The sequence below is a fragment of the Narcine bancroftii genome, chromosome 7, assembly GCF_036971445.1.
Source record: "Narcine bancroftii isolate sNarBan1 chromosome 7, sNarBan1.hap1, whole genome shotgun sequence".
Taxonomy (NCBI): domain Eukaryota; kingdom Metazoa; phylum Chordata; class Chondrichthyes; order Torpediniformes; family Narcinidae; genus Narcine; species Narcine bancroftii.
The window spans coordinates 4,506,452-4,528,107 of NC_091475.1; the positions used below are offsets into that span (position 1 = coordinate 4,506,452).

Sequence of the window (21,656 nt, forward strand, 5' to 3'; positions counted from 1 at the left end):
CTTTCCAAGCCAAAGTCTACAGCTTTCTTAAAGGGACTCCAAAAATTCATAACTCGGTGGAGAAATGAGTGACCTATTATTCTGAGACTAAATCTTTATCCTGAAGCTAACTCAATTAGTTTGGTATACATAACAAATTTTCCATTAAAGTCCCCCACAAAGCTTAAATACTTCAATAAGATAACCTCCTATTCTTTTCGACTCTGGGCTGTGTAATCTTTCCTTGTAAAACAATGAACACCTACCCAGAAATCAAACCACGACCAGGAGTTTTGAATGGTTCCAAAAGTTTTGAGAGGGTATTAATGGAGAGGTCAGCCATCAGTGTGTGCACACAGGCATTCCTAAACACAGAAAAATCTATGTAAGCTAATAATATCGCTCATGAACTGCCTCAGAACTTTTACGGGGACAACAATGGGACAAAAAAAAAGGCATTTATCTTGAAAAATGAAAATAAAACTGTAGATGATAAAAATCTAAAATAAAAACAGAAAATGCCGGGATTACTTAGCAAATCAGTGGGTATAGAAGCCGTTTAAGGTTGGAGACCTTTCTCCACAACATAACAGCATCTGCCTCAACAAGGGAAAAATTGCCTTGAATTGTCGGATTCCAAAGAAATGAAATTATACAAAACTTCATCTGGCCAGATGATGCATCATCAACAAAGATCTCAATCACAAGAAAAATGATGTATGGCGATACAGATGTTACTCTAAAGTAGTAATTATACTACTCCGGTTTACTTCTACTGGGACCATTTGGCTCCAGATCTCATTTTACACACAAAGAAACTAAATTCAAGAAGCTAGTTAAAAGTGATTCTCTTTTCACATCAAAGCAGAAGTTATAATGCCAAAGAACCCCAGTAAAAGTAAGTAAATAAATATAAATCTAACGACACAGTTCTCCACTGGTTGGAACCATACAAATTGCAAAAAAGAAATTTAGAATTGATGGAGGCTAAATCCTAATACATCACTATTGAAGATCTGTCTGTTCCAAAATTTCTTACAAAATAAAGCAGTTGATCTGAGAAGTGTCAAATAAAAATGCACAGCAAGTGTGAGGAAATATCACTCTCCAGTAAGAGAATTAACTACCATTCTTTGAGGTTTAATATAGCATAGTCAAACCACCTCAAGTGATGCACTATTCAATACATCAAGATTGATAATCTCCCGGACCGGATAAGGTGCACCCACGGGTTCTGAAAGAGATGGCTTTGGAAATTGCGTACCCATGGGTGATGATCTTCCAAAAATCAATAGACTCTGGCATGATTCCAGGGGATTGGAAGGTTGCAAATGTGGCTCCGCTATTTAAGAAAGGTGGGAGACAGAAAAAAAGGGAACTATAGACCTATTAGTTTGACTTTGGTGGTTGGGAAGATATTAAAAGTCAATCCTCAAGGATGAGCTTTTGAAATACCTGGAAATGCACGACAGGATAGGTCCAAGTCAGCATGGATTTTTTACTTTCGATAAGGTGCCGCATGTTAGGCTGCTAAATAAGATGAGAGCCCATGGAATTACAGGGATAACATTAGATTGGATAGAAAATTGGCTGATAGGCCAGAAGCAAAAGGTTGAAATTAAAGAATCCCATTCAGGATGGCTGCCTGTAACAAGCGGTGTTCTGCAGGGGTCAGTCTTTGGGCCACTGCTGTTTACAATTCATATTAACGATTTGGATTATGGAATGAATAGTTTTGTGGCCAAATTTGCAGATGACACCAAGATAAGTGGTGGAGCAGAAATGTTGAAGAAACCATAAAGTTGCAGAAAGATTATAGACAGATTAGGAGACTGGGCAAAAATATGGCAAATGAGAAACAACGTTGATAAATGTATGGTTCTACATTTTGGCAGTGGAAATAAACATGCAGAGTACTATTTGGATGGGGAGAAAATTCAAACCTCGAAAGTACAAAGGGACCTGGGTGCCTCATGTAGGGAAACCTAAAAGTTAATGACCAGGTGGGATTGGTAGTGAAGAAAGCGAAGGCTATTTTAGCATCATTTCAAGAGGAATAGTGTATAAGAGTAAAGTGGTGTTGATGAGGCTCTATGGGGCACTGATGAAACCTCATTTGGAGTACTGTGTGCAGTTTTGGGCCCCTTATCTTAGAAAGGATGTGATGTTGTTGGAGAGGGTGCAGAGATTTACTAAGATGATTCCTGGAATACAAGGGCTAACGTATGAGGAAAATTTGGCAGCTCCTGGAATGTATACATTGGAATAGAAGAATGAGAGGGGATCTCAGAGAAATTTTGAAAGGTTTTGACAGAGTGGATGCAGATGTTTCCCTTGCTGGGTGAATCAAGGACAAGGGGTCACAGTCTTAAAATTAAAAGTTATCCATTTAAAACAGAGATGAGGAAGAGGGTCGTGGATCTGTGGAATTCACTGCTGCATACAGCGGTGGAGGCCAGATCATAAATATCTAATTAGTAAGGGTACCAAGGGAAATGGGGAAAAGGCTGGAAATTGGAATAGGTGTGAGTATTGTTCAGCTTAGTGTCAAGTCACAGAATAGACTCGATGAGCCTAATGGCCTTCTTCTGTTCCTTTATCTTGTGAATCTCCCATCATTACTGAATCAAATTTTGGGATTTTTTTCAACACCTGGAAAGTACCAATTCAAAAAGTTTCAAGCCACCTACAGAATGATAATTTGGCAACAAATTCTGCCCTGATCAACTATGGTCTCATTCGATGAATTATATTTTAAAAGTAATAATAAATAATTACTAGTCTCATTCTCTGACATTTCCCCCCCCCAAAAAAAACCACTTCATTCTTCCCAAAATAAATCCAGAGCGTATTACAAAGAATTCTTTTGAACTAATGGCCACTGCTGTTATGCATTCTTCATTCTGCAAAGTAGGCAGGAACTTTGTGACATTGGCTGAAGGAGAGCATTAGCAAGAACATAAAGAAATATCTACACTTCCCTACATCATTCTTCAATATCTTATGGCAGTTTGCATAGAGAGGCTGGAGAATTATTCTTCATCACAAAGGATACACATCTAACAATGTAGCATTCTCTTATTTTAGAGTAAAGTGATTAGCCAGTGGAGATTTAGTTCAGATCATGGAAAAAGAGCCAACAAAAAAAACTTCTGCCAATGTAGGACTATTATTTTCATTTTCTATTCTGCAATATAGATAATAGTACAGTATTTATTACATTTCACTTTCAGTAGTTTTTATTTAGATCAGTATTTCAAAGCAACCTTTACAACTCCTTGTTTAGTCTTCCTACTCAAGCCACAATATCAGCCCAAGTGCAATTTTATGGGTCCTTTCCCCCCCTAAAAACAATCTTGTATTTCTCCCATGCTTCAGGTCAGGACATCACTGCAAGGTCAGTGCAAATGAAGTCCCCTACTCTTTTCGTATATAAATCATATCAAAAATCACTGATATAAAATCATAACATACTATAGAAATCCTTGTATAATCAAGAAAATGAAGTTTTTTTTCTGTACACAAAATATAAATGTTCCAAACACATTGTGCAACTGGCATAGTCAAAATATGGAGTCCTGTGAGAAATAGCGAGTCAGGAAAGAATTTGTGCATGAAAAACCAAAATTTCATTGGGCTAGTCCTTTACTCAGACATACAGTAATTTGGTTGCACATGACAATCACAAAAATAAATTAACCACTTGGATTAAAAAAAAAACAAGTATTCAAACAGCAAATATTTAAGAACCCCATCAATTCCTGGCCATTCAGACCCTCACGTCATTTTTGATCTTCTACTGCAGTGCCAGTTCCCTGAACTGACCTTGATGTCTTCTGTGTGTAAAATTCTATCAACCACAATTTTTAAAAAAAATTGTAATCAAAGAATTCATCCTGTGACAAATTTGATCATGCCCCCACTTCTGATGCAAGCGCATTACAAATTGCTTCTGATCAACACCTGTACATGGAGGTACAGCAAGAACGTTTCTGTTTCTATTTCCAAAGCATTGGAGCACACTTGGTCTTCACCATCAGCCAAACTGAACAAAAGTCAGAAACTATTTAGTTTTGATGCATATGGCCTATCACTAACAATCTAAATGGCATTGATAGTCATTTAAAACAAAATAATTATCTTCCAATAGGTATCCTATTTTGTTTCTTACACTGGGATTCAAAGCATTAATGAGGGGAGGTAAATTATACAAAATTGAGCTGTCATCCCTGATATCCCAACAATTAACATGTGATTTAACTGAGGCACTTAAAATGTTAACACGATTAGATAGGGTGGATGCAAAAAAAGTGATTTTTCTCTGGTGAGGACACCAAGGGCAAGAGCTACAACTTTAATTTAAAGCCAACATTTAGAAGTGAAATCACTTGTCATTGCAAATAGGAACTATTCCCCACTCAAAAGGCTGTAGAAGCTGGCAGTTTCTTTGCAGAAATCAACACATTTTTATTTGGTAAAGGTATCAAGTGGTGTGGATCAAAGCAATGAAATGTACAAGGCCATGATCTAAACCGAATCACAAAGGCAGTTTGAATGCTGAATGGCTTGTACCAAACAGGGAGCTCCGACATTGACAAAGAATATTTGCCACCTGTTTTTCCACTTACATTTCTTAACAATATTTCACAAGAGATAATGACACTATATTAATGCTATGTAAATGCCCATTAAACCAAAATTACATGCACAATATTATGTACATACTTCTTAGGTTTAATAGCCAAACTAGTACTGAAAGTCAATCCACAAGAATTGATACAATATTTGGTTTAGAATCATGAATCTGATTAGTTTTCTCTTTTATGATCACTGAAATCATGATGTAATTAAAATTACCCGAGCCTGTGAGAGTAGAAGGAATTTATTTAAATCCTATTCACCTATCAAACCAAAAATATACCAACATATTTAATGTTTCCTAAACTCCATATATTTATACTTGCATGCAAGAAGAGTGCTGTAAAAATGACATTTCCAAGGCAAACTACACTTGGTACCAGTTCTTCCAAGGGTCAAACATTAGAAAATTGACATCCTCCCCCACTAAAAATAATTTTATAATAATGGATCTACATTACATAAAAATTCCTCGACATTACTGCAATTTCTTCTCAAGAAATAAACTCAACCCTATCAACATGCCGAACGGAAATTCCTCAGTTAAAATTTCACCAAATAAACATTTTTCATTAGGATAATACAGCACATTATCTAATCACAAATCACAGCCAAAAGAGGTATATTTTCACCAAAAGTTGCCACCAAGCAAAGGAAGCCAGAATTAAACAGGAGTGCTGTGAGAAATGATAGCTAGCCTATTCCTTCTTGGAACCAAAGAAGCATAGACAAATGGTCAAATCTTGATTTCCATGTTTTAGTTCTATGGTTTGGTGCTTTTTTTTAAAAAAAAAATTGGTTCATGTATATTCAGCATCTTAATAAGCTGGAATATTGAAGAAACCTTAACTTAAAATTTTCTTTGCATTTCCAACAATTATTTTGCCTACTCCTGCTCCTATATTTTAAAAAAAATATTTAAGAATTTTAAAACCACATCTACAATTATTAAATGGATAAATTGAAAAAATAATACATGTGGACAGACACACACACTCCCTCCCTCTCCACCCCCCCCCCTACTTTTTTGTGATCATCAGCCCCCATCGTCAACATCCTGTGAGCCACGACTATTCAGAAAAGAGCAGGTCAAATGCTCAACTTCTTGTGTGACTGAATAACCTTCCCCTGCCTAGATGAGTCCAGTTCCATCAACAAAATGTTAACAATCTCCAGAATATAGTGGCCTAGCTGACTGGTACTTTTCATGCCACTCTAAATATCTATTGCCACCCAACGGCTGTAGTGTACATGAAACACTGGGCAGTTACTCACCTAAACAACTGCAATAAATCTGCAACTTCTCCCACCAAGAAGGACAAAGGTTTCAAATGCCACCAACACATTGTTCCTTTCTAAGTTGCACAACATTCTGACATGAAAATATATTTGCTATTCATTCACCATCCACAGATCCAAATCCTGGAATTCTTTCCCTTACCACACTATCGATGTACCTTCAGAGGACTGCAACATTACAAGGTGGCTCAGCACCATATTCTCAAGGAGAAAAAGGGAAGGAGAATAAATGTTGACTGTGCCAACAATCCTTAGATCCTGAGAAGTTAATAAAACAAACAAAAAAAAAATCAAACTTTGATTCTGTGAATCTGAATTCTTATTTACGAACACTTTCAATTTTCCACACAGAGGTAAATAAATGCAACACAACAATAATGTTACTTTTATACAATTTAATTTCCCTCCGTGATTTTTTTAAAATTCGCTTGACTATTACACAAGTGTAAAAGGCTTTCATCATACTGTAAGATTCTGAAATCAGACAACTGGCCAATAATTGGAGCATCATACAGAGTTACATCGTTTAAATTTGGAGATTTAGTTATTGATTCGTAAAAGAATTAAGAAAAATGTATAAGTCTTTCACAAGCCAAGGGCATTCAGATCAAAATACTCAAGTGTGCATTAACAGGAAACACTGCAGTCAATTTGCCCATCTCAAGATTTCACAATGGCAATAAGAATCTTTAATTATGTTAGTAGATGTACAGTATCTATATTGACCAAGGCACATCGAAGAATCTCCTGAGAATGATGCCAGAGCATTCTTGAACCAACCTATTCAGAACTGAACTAGAACTTCTGATTCCATTAACTTAATGCCTTGAACTATTTTTTTTTAAAAACAGCCAACTTTGGTGTTGTGTGCAGAAAATTAACACTGATCCCATCATTCATTTCCTAACCCTAACCCTAATGTTATTTTGGGGGGAAAAGAAATTCAACTCTTCCCAATGTTCATTCCTTCATCCAAGGTAGTCAGCACCAGTTAGATTTTAGATCGAGTTAAGCTGTCATAGACACTCCCCTAAAACACTTCGCTCTCACTGTAACATTAGTGGGATGTCTGCAACCTTATTCCCATCACCACAGATGGAGATAATACCTTAATGAAAGAAAGTGTCACCAAATGGAACCTACAACACTTTAGCAGAATTGGTTTTTAGTACCTGATAAAAGTGGTTCAGATACATGAATCAAATTTTCCATCTTGAATGCAACTTTTAAACTCAATGTTTTAACCATCCCCATTAACAATGGCTGGCTCAATCAAGGTCTTCTTTAAAATGGCCATTCAGTTATGTCAATAACTTACCACATGGTTCAAGAAAGCACCACATCACTATCTTCCCAAGAAGGTATTAAAATATGGAGCAAACGCTAAGACCGTTAAGCAATGAACTATTTGAAAACTAAAACAACTTTCGCTTCTATTCTTAAACCTTTGTTATAAACCCACATTATGGATTAATCCTCATGTTCACTTTTGATTATTTTTAATAATTGGGCCTTCAACTATTGAGAGTTTTTGGTAATAGTCTGCATAATTATCATTGTTACGAGCCCAGAGGACTCCCAAAAACCAGCAGGAACAGAAATTCACCAAGATAATGGTTACTTCAACAAAAATATTTTAAATTTTCTTCATACATAATAACAAGATCAATATTCAACTTATTACTACTAACTTAACCCCTTTCTAATTGTATGTGTTCAGGAAAGTTCTTTGTTTCACTGTCCAATCCTTCACTTTTCTCTTCTCCAAGTTCACTGGCATCAGGCAATTTCCATACTGTGCACAGAATTTAACATTGATCTTCACCAGGCTCTGTCGCTTTAACTTAAATTGTTACCGCAAAGGGCGAGTTCTGTTTGTTGGTTTCAGAGAGAGATTTATTCATTGTTCGTTGGACACACACACACACACACACAAACTGATCTCCTTCAATCAGCCACTTCAGTGCCTGGCCGAAGAAACTTGATCCCTCAGGGGTTTTCCAAAAGATAACCTCTTCTTCTAGGTAACTACAGTGAATTCTTCTTTTTCCCCCTATTTCAGGAGAAACACATGAACCAGCCCCATCCTCTTGTAATTGACTACAGGGTTTAGAATAGGCTGAACTCAGAACACAAGACCCATCTTCAAATGGGGGTCTTGCAATAGGTCTGCCAAACTTGCAGTTTCTAACACCAACAGAGACGGACTGTCTCTCTGGTTGCAAAAATCACATGACTCTTCTTGAACAGCAGACTTCAAGCTCGCACCCATTTTACAAGCAAAAGATTCATCTGTTTCTGAGCCTGGACATCTGTTCCTTTAAATGACAATAGTCCATTTCAATTCTACATCAGTTCCATTAGCACCTACTTGTAAAGTCTTCATGGTTTCTGTAGTCACTGGCAGTCGTGAAGTCTTAACTCTTGCATTTCAAATGTTACGGAGACGAAGCGTACCTAAACTAATACCCAAGCCCCTGGAATCTAACCTTCTCCCTTAAAATACATTTTATTCCATAATTGTATTAACTTATTCCGTAACACCATTCTGACTATTTCTTCAGAATCATTTTTAAAGAATTGGGCGTAAATATCACTTTGCTGCAAATACCTGATGTTGCAACTGCTTGGTAAACAATGGTACTCGGATCATAGAATGTTCTTTTAAAACTTTCAAACTTTCATTTGTACAAAATAGTCAGGGCAGATCAATGAAGAACTGGGATTTTTGGCCAGTGAATTAAAAGGAACGTATTAAGACAATCTTTTATTTTAATTCACATGGTCATCTTAACTAAAATTGCAACTTTTTTTGATCTTCAATCCAATAAAAGTGTTACCATCAGCTGTCCAATAACAGCTGCAAAACCAAGGAAAGGGATTGGAGAATGAATGTCTTCTTTCAACTCGCACAGTAATGCACTTTGTCAAATCACATCCCTGATGATGAAGTTCAAATCTGGCCAGACCCTGTTCCAACTGGGATGACCCATGCAGAAGGCTCAGTTCATCTCCTTTTTCATGAAGCCCACCCACCAGCCAAGAGCACAGAATGTCTCGGGGAGCTGTGCAATTCACGGGCAGGTCACCCCTGTTGAGGAATTAGCAAAGGCAAGAGTGTTTTTGCTCAATTCCTTGACCTTCCTTTCCTTCATCTGGATTCTCTGCAGACTGGCTCTGCACTGAAGGGAGTTTTGAAAGCAGGAGTTGGGGGGGGGGGTTGAAGGACTCCACGCCTCCCTGCTCTTTCCCAGGGCGCCCCAACTTGCACAATGACTCAAAGGGGCACGTTTCAAACCAGCCAAAAGTCTTTGCATCGGAAGAGCAGGGAGGATGGGGGGGGGATGGGGGGGGGGGCAGGACTTGTCAGCGACACATGGAATTAAGAGAGGACGACATGGTGTCAGCCCGACGACTCCGGAGCGAATCGGAGTTGCAAGACCGGTAGAGTGTCAGCGGACGTCCAGACCCGGAGTGTTCCGGAAAAGGACCCCCCCCCCCCCCACCCCAGACACAGGCCACTCGCCCGAGCCCCGAGGTACCGTGAGCGAGCTCCAGTCTGCAGCCGCCGCGGCCGAATTCCTCGCATCCAAGCCCAGTCACTGCAGTGCAAAGTAGGCCCCGCTCCACTGGGCAAAATGTCGAGGGGAAGCCTGACAAGACACAGCGCCGCCAGAGTCCATCTTGCTTCGGGGAGACCAAGTGCAACCTCCCTCCCTCCCGCCTCCCGCCTCCCCCCTCCGTCCCTCAGCGAGCCCAGCCAACTCCCCCAAACAAGCGGCGGCCGCTGCCTCCTCCTCCTCGCTCGACCCGACCCGACCCTCCTTTCGCTCCCTCACTTCTCCTCGCCGGGCGGCTCGGCGATCGGTCCGCGCGTTTTTATGGGGGGGGGAGGAAGGAACCGTGACTGGTTCAGGCGAGAGAAGGTCGGGGCGGAACGGCCGGGTCCTCCCCAGAGAGAGAGAGGTGAGGGGAGCCGGCCATTCCTCCCCACCGAGTCCAGCGCAGCCCCCGGACACGAGCGGGGGAGACACTGGGAGGGGGGAGGAGACTGGGGGGGGGTCGCGCCGAAACAGGTATCGGCGATGAGATTTCCTCTACCTTACGGATCCATCACGTTCCCTCCGGCCCGGGGGGGGGGGGGGTCACGACGGCGGCAACTCCAACTCTGCGCACGGAATAAATGAAGGGAGGGCGACTGGTGATTGGGGGGGGGGGACGTGGCGAATTGGCCTCCTCTCCCCCCCCCCCCCCCCCACACCAAGAGCAGAGAGCAGAGCGAAGAGTGGGATTGGGGTTGAAGGCGGCAGATGATCCCTCGCCGACCCCCCCCCCCCCACCTCTCTCTGTCTGTCTGTGGGTGAAATGATTTCCACCCCCCCCCCCCTTCAACATGACAGAGAGCCGAAGGGACCCGACGCCCCCCGGGCAGGACACGTTCGATGAAGGAGGGCAAACAGTGGAGTTTGTTGCGAGACCCCCAGCAGCAAATATGAATGGGGGGGGGGGGGGGGGGGGGGGGTGGAAGGACTAGGCCTCCCTCCCTCCCGGTCTGTGGCCCCCAAGTTATTGACAACACCACATTACTGCAGAGCCCGGAGGGAGAGGGCGAGGGTCGGGCTGCCTGCAATCCGCCGCGTTGCCCCCCTCCCCCGCGCCCACTCGGCCCCGCCGCACATGCCGGGTGGCCCCCGGGACAGTTTTTAAGTCAACACAAGCCCGTTCGCAGCCGCCCTGCCCCGGGCGGACAGTTGATCAGCGCCCCCCCCCCCCCCCCCCTCGTTAACACTGGCCTAGTTCGCTCTCTCCTGGCCTAGTCGAGTCCCTCGCACCCAAATCCCCCCCCTCCCTCTTCAAACCACCACACGCCAAATTAATGGGGGGGGGGGGGGAGGACTTTCCAAGTCGGCGGCGAGGGGCCGTGGTACTCACCTGGCGGGGTGAGGTGGGGTGGGGGGCCCACGGTCCGGCCCGGCGGCCGGTAACCGCCTCCCTCACTCCCGTGCCTGCCTTGAACGGGCCGGATGGCCAAGCCGGGCCGCTGGCGCGACCGAGAAGTTGTGAGCTTGGAAAAGTCGGCGGCTGGACGAGTGACAGCCCGCGGGAGAAGTTGCCCCGAGGGCTCCTCTCCTCTCCTCTCCTCTCTCCCTCTCACACTCTCTCTCTCTCTCTCTCCCCGGCTGCTTGGACGAGGGCGAGAAGCTGCTGCCACTAACGGGGACCCTCATTGGTTGCCAGGCCCGAGCAAGAGCCGCGAGCAACCAAAGAGACCGACTGTAACAAGTACCCGGCACAACACTCACTCTTTAACTAACCTTCGCTGGCAGGGAGAGGGGGAGAGAGAAAGAGAGGGAGGGAGAGGGGGAGAGAAAGAGGGAGAGAAGGAGAGAGAGAGGGAGGGAGAGAAGGAGAGGGGAGAGAGAGGGAGGGAGAGAAGGAGAGGGGGAGAGAGAGGGAGGGAGAGAAGGAGTGGGGGAGAGAGGTGGACAGAGAAAGAGGGAGAGGGGAGGAGAGAGAGGGAGAGGAGAGAGAAAGAGGGAGAGGTGGAGAGAAGGAGACAGAAAGAGGGAGAGGAGACAGAAAGAGGGAGAGAAGGAGAGAGAAAGAGGGAGAGAGAGGGGGGGGGGAGAGAGGGAGAGATGATCAGAATATGTTGCCCGCACAGCTCTGCTCTTTTCTGTCCCTCGCAGGCTTTCCCTCTCCCTTTCACACAGAGCCACAGAAAGAGCCGGCTCGTAGCGAGAACTCGGTGTTTTTGAGTTCGCTCGGACTCGACCAGCAGAACAAGGGAAGGGGGGGGGGGGGGGGGGGAAGAGAGAGTTGAAAGAGAAACAGCCGGCCGTGGGGTTCGTGTTCTTTCCCCCTCCCCAACCCGGGCTCAGGGTTCAGTTCGGCTCTCCCTCCGTTTTGGGGAGGGGAGAAGAAATAACCGGGGCGACTGGAACCAGGGTCTCGTCATCAGGCGTATTGCAAGCGCGCTTTCACGGCACGATCGCAGCCACGGGCAGGAGGAAGCCGGGGAAAGAAAGCATCGGGACATTGCAACAGATGCAACATGCCATGTGTAACCAGATCTCGGGGGGGGGGGGGGGGGGACGACACCCCAATACGGCACAGACAAAGACCAATATCTCAAACGGTTCGACAGTGGGTAGGAAACAGACAGACTCGGTCGAAGTCGTCATCAGGCGTATGGCATGCCAGGTAGGAGAATGGATCAGACACAAAGCAACATACAGAAATTAAACACTCGTCCATGATCACATCTCTCATCGCTCAAAAAAAAATGTTCAAGAGTCAGAACGATATTTGTCGGATTTTAACCCAATGACATTATCATACCAGGAAATAGAAGTGAAAGATGAAACAGTGGAACTGTGTAAACCCCAGTTGCCCCAAGAAGAAAACAACAATGCTCCAAAGTGAAAGAACGTGAACAGTTAAATCATGGCAAGGTGGATCATACTCAAGTTTCAAGGTGTGAATGGGGAATATGGATAAAATATATTTTTTCTGACTTTCCAAGATTAGGGAAGCTGGTGCTGTTGACCGTTTAACTTGTTGCCTGATGATAAATTTTAAACTTGTGAAATGTTTCTGGTGCTTGGTAAGTGACATTGGTGCTAAAAACATCAAACCAATATAAGAAAACAAATCCAAAGGTAAACCTATTTCTTATATGTTCTTACAACCTAGAATGAGACCATTTAACTCAAGTCTGTGTGGCCCTCTGAACTTTCCCATTCAGCTTCATTCCATAACTTGTTACTCCAAAACCAATCAAATCCGCACCCACCCCCCATTCTAACCCATAATAGGGGTCATTAGAGAGTTAATGAACTTAATAGCCCATCTTTAGGAGGTCTGAGTTAGCTGGAGCACATGCAGGTAGAATGTGTAAACTCCCCAAAAGATAATCGTGGAGGCCAGGATCTAATCTGGGTACCTGGACTCTGAAGCAACAATGCCAACGGCAGTGCCACCACAAGAAATAGCAGAGATGCTGCTCGGAATTTAAAAGGACATGATGTTTACTGAAAAGTTTGGAAAATTCTTTTGTCTGGCAAGAAAAATAAATAATGCATGACTTTCAACATAATAAGAAATGAAAAAGTATATTTCAATGCAAACTTTTTTGAGTTGCGTGGGAAAATTAGTTTTCCAGATTCTTAAAATAATTTATTTCTATATATCCTGGATCCAGTCTTATTAAATCTAAATGTATATCTTGACAATTCTTTGAATGTAAAGTTTCTCGTCTCCTGTCAAGATTTTTGTCAGTGATTTTGAATCTATTTGTTGATCCTCCCATGAAACGAAATAGTTTTTCTCCATTTACTCCATTTTGAAATCTTTTCTGTGTCACTAGTTATCTGCCTCCTGCTCCAAGGAGAACAGTCCTATCTTTTCCAAAGTCTTCTCATCCAAAGCATTCTTCTCTGGCAAATCTATGCACTCTTCCTAAACACTTCACCCTCACTGTGATATGTGGTGCCAGAATTGTGCACAGTTCTCCAGCAGAGGTTCAAACAGGGAGTTGAAAATTCTGAATTGGCCACCAAGCATTTATAATCTCGCCCTTCATCTGCATCAATAGCTTTCTCCCGATTATAAGTTCACATGTGCAGACATTCCCTGATGATTGAACATATTCAATGTTCTTCACAGTTCTCTTTAGAAAAAGCTGTCCGTGTTTATAAATACCCAAATCTAAACATTAGAATGTCTACCCTCAAGGAGGCAAAGAGAAGCTTGTGCATAGGAAAAATCACACTTGTTCCCTCCAAATCACCCCAGCTTGAAAATATTCCTTCATTACTCCTGGATCTAAAGACAGTAACAATCTACTGAGACCTAAGACTGCAGCAGTTCACCAAGGTTGATTATTACCATTCGTAGACAATTAATGATACCATCATCAGTAAGGGAATAATCACTGAAGAATGTAAGAAACCAGTGGCCTCACTAGGGTTGGTGTCACCCAGTGTGGGAACTCATGGTGTCACCCACACCCCCCCCCCCATCCCCTATTGACCCATGGACCTCCTCCCGTACCAGACCATAGAGAATCCTTAGTAATGTTTTTGTACTAATGTTACTTATAAATCGTAATTCCCGTAGATCACTGAATGTAATGTCAATAGTAGTGAGATAAACAACTAGCAAAAGTAAAATCACACCTTTAAATTACATTGTATTACCTCATTCTCAAAAAAGTTATTGTTATAGATTCATAAATACTAATTACCACAATATTGTAGCTAAAACACCAGAAAATGTGACAAAAGCAGTGGCTATAAAAACACCAGCAATAGTAGCGTGTGCTTGTAGCGCGTGCAGACGAAACCACATGATTCGAAGCGTCATTGGGTAATAACGACAGCTCTGTCCGGAGCACATTAGAAGGTTCAAAAAGTAAATTAGCATCGAGTTTTAGCCTTGGGCGTACAAAAAATGTTTTTTGTTGTTATAACTAACTACAGGGATAATTTTATAAAAAGTAATAAATTTATGCTAAAACACTTCACAAAATTTTTATAGACAGTCATTTTTGGTGTCACCCCCCCCCTCCCTGATGGTGTCACCTGGTGCAGTCTGCACCCCACCCCCCCCGGTACACCCCTAGTGACCACTAGTGCAAGAAATCCAAGGATTTGAGTAAATGAAAACCAAGTCCCCTTTACATTTTTTGAGATTACACTATTGATGTTTTTTTTTTCAAATGAGACCTCCCAAAGTGCACCACATTTCTCAATATTGAACTTATTCTGCTGAACTTATGACCATTTACCACTCAGCTTTTGTCATTATGAAATCGATAAAATTCCTCGTATACATTATATTGCTAATATAGCAATTCATGACGATCTACTGCAAACACGATAAAAAGGCAATGAAGGTTATGAATATTATCAATAAAGAAATGCAATTCAATGTAAAAATGGTATTCTGTGTTTAACCTTATCTAAAACACTCACACATATCATTACCAGTCACTTTGTTACCACATAATAAAGAACCAAAAAACATCCATTTCACTTGCAGGAGTCCGACATATTATTTAAGATAAAAACACAGCAATATCTTCAGAGCATTACAATTATTAGAAATACCATTACAGATCAAGCAAAAATAAGATTTATTTTTCATTGTTCTTTTTGATCTGGATGTTTCTATGGTGGAGAATTAAAGATAATTTGTTGCAGCAGTCTGTGTAGGGTCTCCAGATTGTCATCTTTTATATTAACGATTTAGTACAAGAATAAAGAAGAACGTACTTGTAATTTATTATTTAAGGTTATAAAGAAATGGTAATTATATTGATGTCAATGGAAAGTTAGAATCAGGTAGAGTCAGACTAAATAAAACAGGAAAAATTACAGCAGATCATGAGATTGTCTGCTTTGAATCTGAGAAGGAAAAATGTGAATATCTGATTTGCAAGGAACCTGTTATCTTTAATAGCCGATCTCCAGATTTACACATTACATCATAATCATTAAGGTGGACACTTGGGCCATGAACTGTATTTACTGAGAGTCGTGGAGGAGTGTTGGAGACAGCCTTGTCCCTTCCTTGATCTTTTCTCCTGTTCTTATTTTGCACCCAGCTTTTTTTATTTTGCACTGCTTTTAGAATGAGAGTTTTAAGAGTTTTATTGTATTCATTTAAATTAAATTTAAGAGCAGCCGATATAAAAATGCCTACTGTAATAGATGAGCACATCCATAAAATTAGCACGTTAACCATGTGAGCATATCTATTGTTCCATATAGTTATTTTGATAGAAAATTATTTTTTGATCGCACAAGGGCTTTGTGTTCTAAAAACCAGTGCAACTGGTTAAAATCTACCAGGTTTAATATTGCTTGGCCTGTAACTCCTTACATTTTCGTTTGACTGTGTAGAAATTACAGCACATTCTATTCATAGTCCCCTCATTTCAGGGCACCATAATATTTGGGACATAGCAGTAGTAGTCATGTTTAGTACTTCGTAGCATATCGCTTGCATCCATTGTCTGCTTCAAGTCTCAAATTCGTAGACGTCACCAGGTGCTGAATATCTTCTCTGGTGATGCTCTGCCAGGCCTCTGCAGCAGCCACCTTCAGCTCCTGCTTGTTTTGCAGGCTTGTCCCCTTGAGTTTTCTCTTCAGCATATGGAAGGCATGCTCAAAATTCAAGAATTTTCCAGTTTTTTGCTTTGGAAAAAACTCCTTTGTTGCTTTAGCTGTATGTTTGAGATCATTGTCTTGCTGGAGGATGAAGCCCCGTCCAATATGTTTGGAAACATTTGCTTGAACTTGGGCAGATAAGATGTTTCTATACACCTCAGAATTTATGTTGCTACTACCATCAGCAGATACATCATCAATGAAGAAAAATGCATCAGTACCTGTGTGGCAGCCACACATGCCCAGGCCATAACACCCTCACAGATGAAGTGGTATGATTTGGATCTTGGGCCTTTATGCCTCCACACTTTGCTCTTGCCATCACTCTGATACAAGTTAATTTTGGTCTCATCTGTCCACAAGACCTTTGTCCAGAATTCTGCAAGCTCTTCTAAATACTTTTTGGCAAACTGTAATCTGGTCATCCTGTTACTGTGGCTAACTAGTGGTTTGCATCTTACTGCATCTAATGCGTAGCCTCTGTATTTCTGTTCATGATGTCTTCTGCGGACAGTAGTCATTGACACCTCCACATATGCCTCCTGAGGAGTGTTTCTAATCTGTCGACAGACATTTGGGGATTTTTCTTCATTATGATGAGAACCCTCCTGTCATCTGCAGTGGACATCTTCCTTGGCCTACCAGTCTCTTTGTGATTACTGTGCTCACCAGTGCGCTCTTTCTTCTTAATGACGTTCCAAACAGTTGGTTTTTAGTAATCCTAAAGTTAGGTGATGATGTCTCTTACTGTTTTATTCTTATTTTTCAGCCTCATAATGGATTTTTTTAAAATTTTAATTGACACAACTCTGGTCCTCGTAGAAATTAGAAATTAGACTCCAAAATTGATCAAAAGCTTAGAAGCAAGCCTAGCTCTCTTACACCTGCACCAATGAAGCAATTAAACATACCTGAGTAATCACAAACATCTATGAAGCCAAATGTCCCAATCATTATGGCGCCCTAAAATTAAGGGACTATGTATGAAAAGTGCTGTAATTTCTACATGGTCAAACTAAAAGGATTACAAATAACCTTGAATAAAATCTGAAATGTGTACTTTAATTGCATGTGAATTGTTTGATTTTAAATGTAAAACTGTGAACCACAGGGGCAAATAAATGAAAAGAAAATGTCTTTGTACCAGCCATTATGGAGAGCACTGTATAGAGACTGTTAACATGACAACCAAGACCTCCCTGTCCATAGAGTTTCCAAGATTTTCTCAGCTCGATACTTGATCAATCTATCAACTTTGAGGAAGCATTAAAAGAATTCTTCAGGAAGATTTTCTCCATCAAATATATTGCCCTCTCCCACCCTCCCTGCAACCAATCAAATTTCTTTCCCAGTTCTGAAGAAGGGTTTTCGACCTGAAAAGTTGATGTTTCTATTCCTGCAGATGAAGCCTGACCTGCTGAGTATTTTCAGCATTTTCTTTTACATTTTGTTGTACATTTCCTGCATCTGCAGATTTTTTGATTTTCAAGAATAAATTTAATCCCAACAACAATATCTCTAATTTATACTGCAAGTAATAAAGAAGACTCCCAATCTGACCTGTATCAAACATGGCCACCCCAGTGAATCAGTTGCACCAGTGTGCATCAGGTGTCCTGTAAAATGTGACTGGAGCAAACTTGCTCAAACAATGAACAATACTGCAACTCTATGTTCCTTCAATAAGGTCCTCTAACTTGGTGTCCAAACACCAGCTCAAAAGGGCTAAAGCCTAATAATTCTTGTACAGACTCTCTCACTGCAAACAAAAGCAAATGGACACCTTCATCCCAGTCCTTCTCATTCTCAATACAATAGGTCCTCATCATGTTTATGAGGATCGAATGGAACCTCTCCAAGGCCCCTTGAAATTCTGGATGATATGTAGATAACATGACTTTGTTAAGCTCCTAACATAAACTCTCTGCTGAAACAGCCCCGTCATGAAATTATTTCCCTGGACTGAACGAATCTCTTTAGGCAAACCAACTAAAGTGAAAAATTTTGTAAGAGCTGTTGACACTTCTTTAGCTATAATATGTCTAAGTGTTACTGTTTCTGGAAACCTGGAGCTGTACACATGCCAGTTAACAAATACTGATTCCCAGCTTTTGTCTTGGGCAATGGACCAACTCAATCCACAATAACTTTAGAAAAAGATTCGTCAAAAGCAGGAATGAGTTGTAATAGGTCTACTGGGGGAACCTGATTGGGTTTACCCACAACTTGACAAATGTAACATGATCAGCAAAATGTCACATCTTTTCTTAAACTAGGCCAATAGAATTTTTTAATAATCTTACACATAGTTTTCCTTATACTAAGAAGACCACGCAAGTGCACCCTATGGGCCAAGGTTAAAATTTCATTACTATAGGCTTTAGGGACTACAACATGGTGAACAACTGCCCATTCTTCACTAGCAGGGATATCAGGTGGTCTCTACTTCCTCATCAACATGCCATCCTTGAATTAATAGCCAACTGGCATTTTCTAAATTTGATTATCTCAAACTTCAGTACAAACTTCTTTGTTCTGCCCTGTTATAAACTCTTTTTGGGATTACGACAAATCTGTACACTTGGGTTTAACACCTGAACTCTGGTCCAATAAAGAAGGAGGTAAAATCTTTGGCAAGTTTTATTACAACCTGAGTGCTGTTTTGTACTTTCAAAGATTCCAGTCCCTGTGAAATCAGTCTGTGATGGTGCACTGCCAGATGTATTCAGAATCTTTGGACCCTACTGAACATATATGCCCCTAGTTGGGATGATGAAACTGATGGAGGTAAGAGAAAATATCCTGGTTGTGGGGGTGGGGGATTTCATTTTTGTCTAGATCTGATCTTGGATAAGTCATCGAGAAGGGTAACCAAGGCCATGGTGGCTAAAACTACCCAGACCTTCGTGAAAGAGCTGAATTTAATAGATGCATTGAGGCAACAGCATCCAAGGGAAAGGGATTATTCCTTTTATTTGAAACAGCATGACTCCTACACCAGGATAGATTTATTTTTTGACGTCAGCCCAAATAGAAGGTAGGATTATGGAAACCAAGTACACAGTGAGATTTTTGTCAGACCATTCCCCCTTGACATTGACAATTCCAATCCCACAGAAAAAAGAGATGGCATACAGATGGCTCATTAATCTATTGCTGTTGAAGAAACCAGAGTTTTATTAGAACACAAACAGATGTGTTCTGTGAGGCCAACTGTAATTAAACTGCGGACAAATTTCTTCTTTGGGACACTCTTAAGGCATACTCGAGAGGTCAAACAATTGGACAAAAGCTGTTAAAAGAATATTTCAGGGAGGTAGAGGAATTGGAACAGGAGATTGCGGACTTAGAAAAAGACTTTCAAAATTCAGGCTCAGTAGAAAAATATCAGGCTCTGATAAATAAAAAAAATACACTCCAAACATATACGATGGAAAAGGCTATATTAAGATCGAGGCAGAGATATTACAAGCTGGGGGAACGAGCCCATAGAATCCCTTCCTGGCAGCTGAGGGCAGAGCAGGCCTCAAGAACGATTAATGCAGTTCAGACAGGAGATGACAGGATCTCATACAAGCTGAGGGAGATAAATGAAACCTTCAGACAATTTTATGAAAAATTGTATGTCAGAATCATTGGGGAAACCTGAGAAAATAGATGAATTCCTGTCAAAATTGGAGTTACCAAGATTTATTTACCAAGTCAGGAAGATCAGGAGGGATTGAATGCTCTCTTTACAGAAGAAGAAATAGAAAAAAGCATTGAATCTTTTACAAGCTGGTAAGTCTGTGGGGGTGGATGGGTTCCCCCTTGAGTTTTACAGGGAATTCAAAGATTTCCTGATGCCCATCTTTATCAAAGTGGTGGATCAGGTGGTTGAAACCCATACACTCCCAGAATCCTTTTCAATGGCAATTATTGGTGATTATTAAAAAATATAGGAACCCTCTGAAACCGTCCTCTTATAGACCTTCTTGAATGCTGAATACAAACTATAATATACTTGTAAAAGCTTGGCAAATAGATTTATGAAGCATTTGCTGAAGCTAACTAATGTAGTCCAAGCGGACTTTGTTCAAAAGAGACAGGCTGTGGATAACATAAGCAGACTGCTGAGTATCATACATCTGGCACAGTTAAGGGATGACCCAAGGGTTGCCGTGGCCCTGGGTGCAGTGAAGGTGTTTGATAGGCTACAATGGGACTTCCTGTTTAAGGTACTGGAGCAATTGGGGCTAGGGCCAACTTTTATAACTTGAATTAGGGCACTGTATTACATGCCCAAGGCATGTGACCAATGGGCAAATATCTCCAGCCTTCCCACTATCGAGATCTCGTAGATAGGGGTGTCCATTGTCTCAAGCTCTATTAATTTTGGCTATAGAACTGCTGGCTGAAGCCATACAACAGGATCTAGCCATCAAGGGGTTCAGAGTGGGCTGGGAAGAACATAAAATCAACCTATTTGTGGATGGGGTGCTGATATATCTGACAGACCCAGCAAGTTCATTGACCAAGCTTCACTTTATCCTGGAGGAACATGGGAAAGTCTCCAGGTACAAGATTAATTGGGACAAGAGCGAAATTATGTCACTTACAAAAGAGGCTATAGTCAATTGAAGTGGCCACAAAAGGGGATCAAGTACCTCGGAGTCAGGGTAGATGATAAGCTACAAAATTTATATAAACTAAATTACACTTCCTTGCTCAAAAAAAATTGAGGAGGACCTAAACAGATGGAAGAGCCCGCACATCACGTTGGTGGGCAGGGTCAATTGCATCAAGATGAATGTGTTGCCAAGGCTTCAGTACCACTTACAGACTTTGCCCATGGCATTGCCCCAGAGATTCTTCCAGAATATTAATTGAAAGGTAAGTAGGTTCATTTCGAACAGGAGGGTTGCCAGGGTCTCTAAGCAGAAATTAGCCTGGGATTACTGTCTGGGTGGACTGAGACTTTAGGAAATACTATTGGCTGCACCTCGGAGCAGAGAGCCACCGTGGAGAGGGGCGGCTGATCTCCGGTGTTGGTGAGTCCCCAGAGGAGTGGTGTCCTCCAACCGGCGGACTTCAAAAATGGCTCTCAGAGCCAAGAAGAGGTGTGCAACTGTGCATGCGCGAAGAGTTGCGCATGTGCAGTGCGCAAGTAAAAGAAAAGGCTAATGTTGATGGGAGGGGGACTCAGATGAGGAGCAGCCAGCTGCGGAGCGGCCAGCTGAGAGATGCCCAGGATCAGAGCGTTCGGCTGGGGGAAGTAAAGAAGAAAGAAGAAAAGAAGAATGGTGAGAAAGAAAACGAAGGATGGGATGAGGATAAGCGGCAACTGGGCGACCGGCGGGGGGATGACCTGTGGCAGGAGACCCAGCAGCGGGTCGGTGTGCAGCAGGGGGCCCAGCAGTGGGTCGACCTGCAGCAGGAGGCCCAACAACAGGAGACACACCAGCTGGAGGCCCAGCGAGGATACAGAAGCAGCTCACCAGAGAAGGATGAAGATACAAAGATACAGAGAAGAGAAGAAGATGACACAGACATAGATACAGATACAGAAGAAGAGGAAGAAGACCA

The 21,656-nt window shown here is 41.9% G+C and overlaps 1 protein-coding gene across 15 annotated transcripts in view; it reads right to left on the reverse strand.

Moving 5' to 3' along the window:
- Window positions 1–21,656, reverse strand: part of LOC138738423 (HMG box transcription factor BBX) — a 285,557-nt gene that overhangs the window by 148,344 nt on the left and 115,557 nt on the right. The window contains exons 1-2 of one of the 15 annotated variants that reach the window (XM_069888613.1): window positions 10,849–11,270; window positions 9,459–9,569 (exon numbers count right to left, since the gene is read on the reverse strand). The exons of 12 other annotated variants lie outside the window; for them this stretch is intronic. The gene's annotated coding sequence lies outside the window, so the exon portion shown is untranslated. Of the gene's footprint in view, window positions 1–6,058; window positions 6,146–9,458; window positions 9,570–10,848; window positions 11,271–21,656 lie in introns of those variants that run through there. 2 more of the 15 variants (XM_069888610.1, XM_069888614.1) reach the window with 2 other exon arrangements.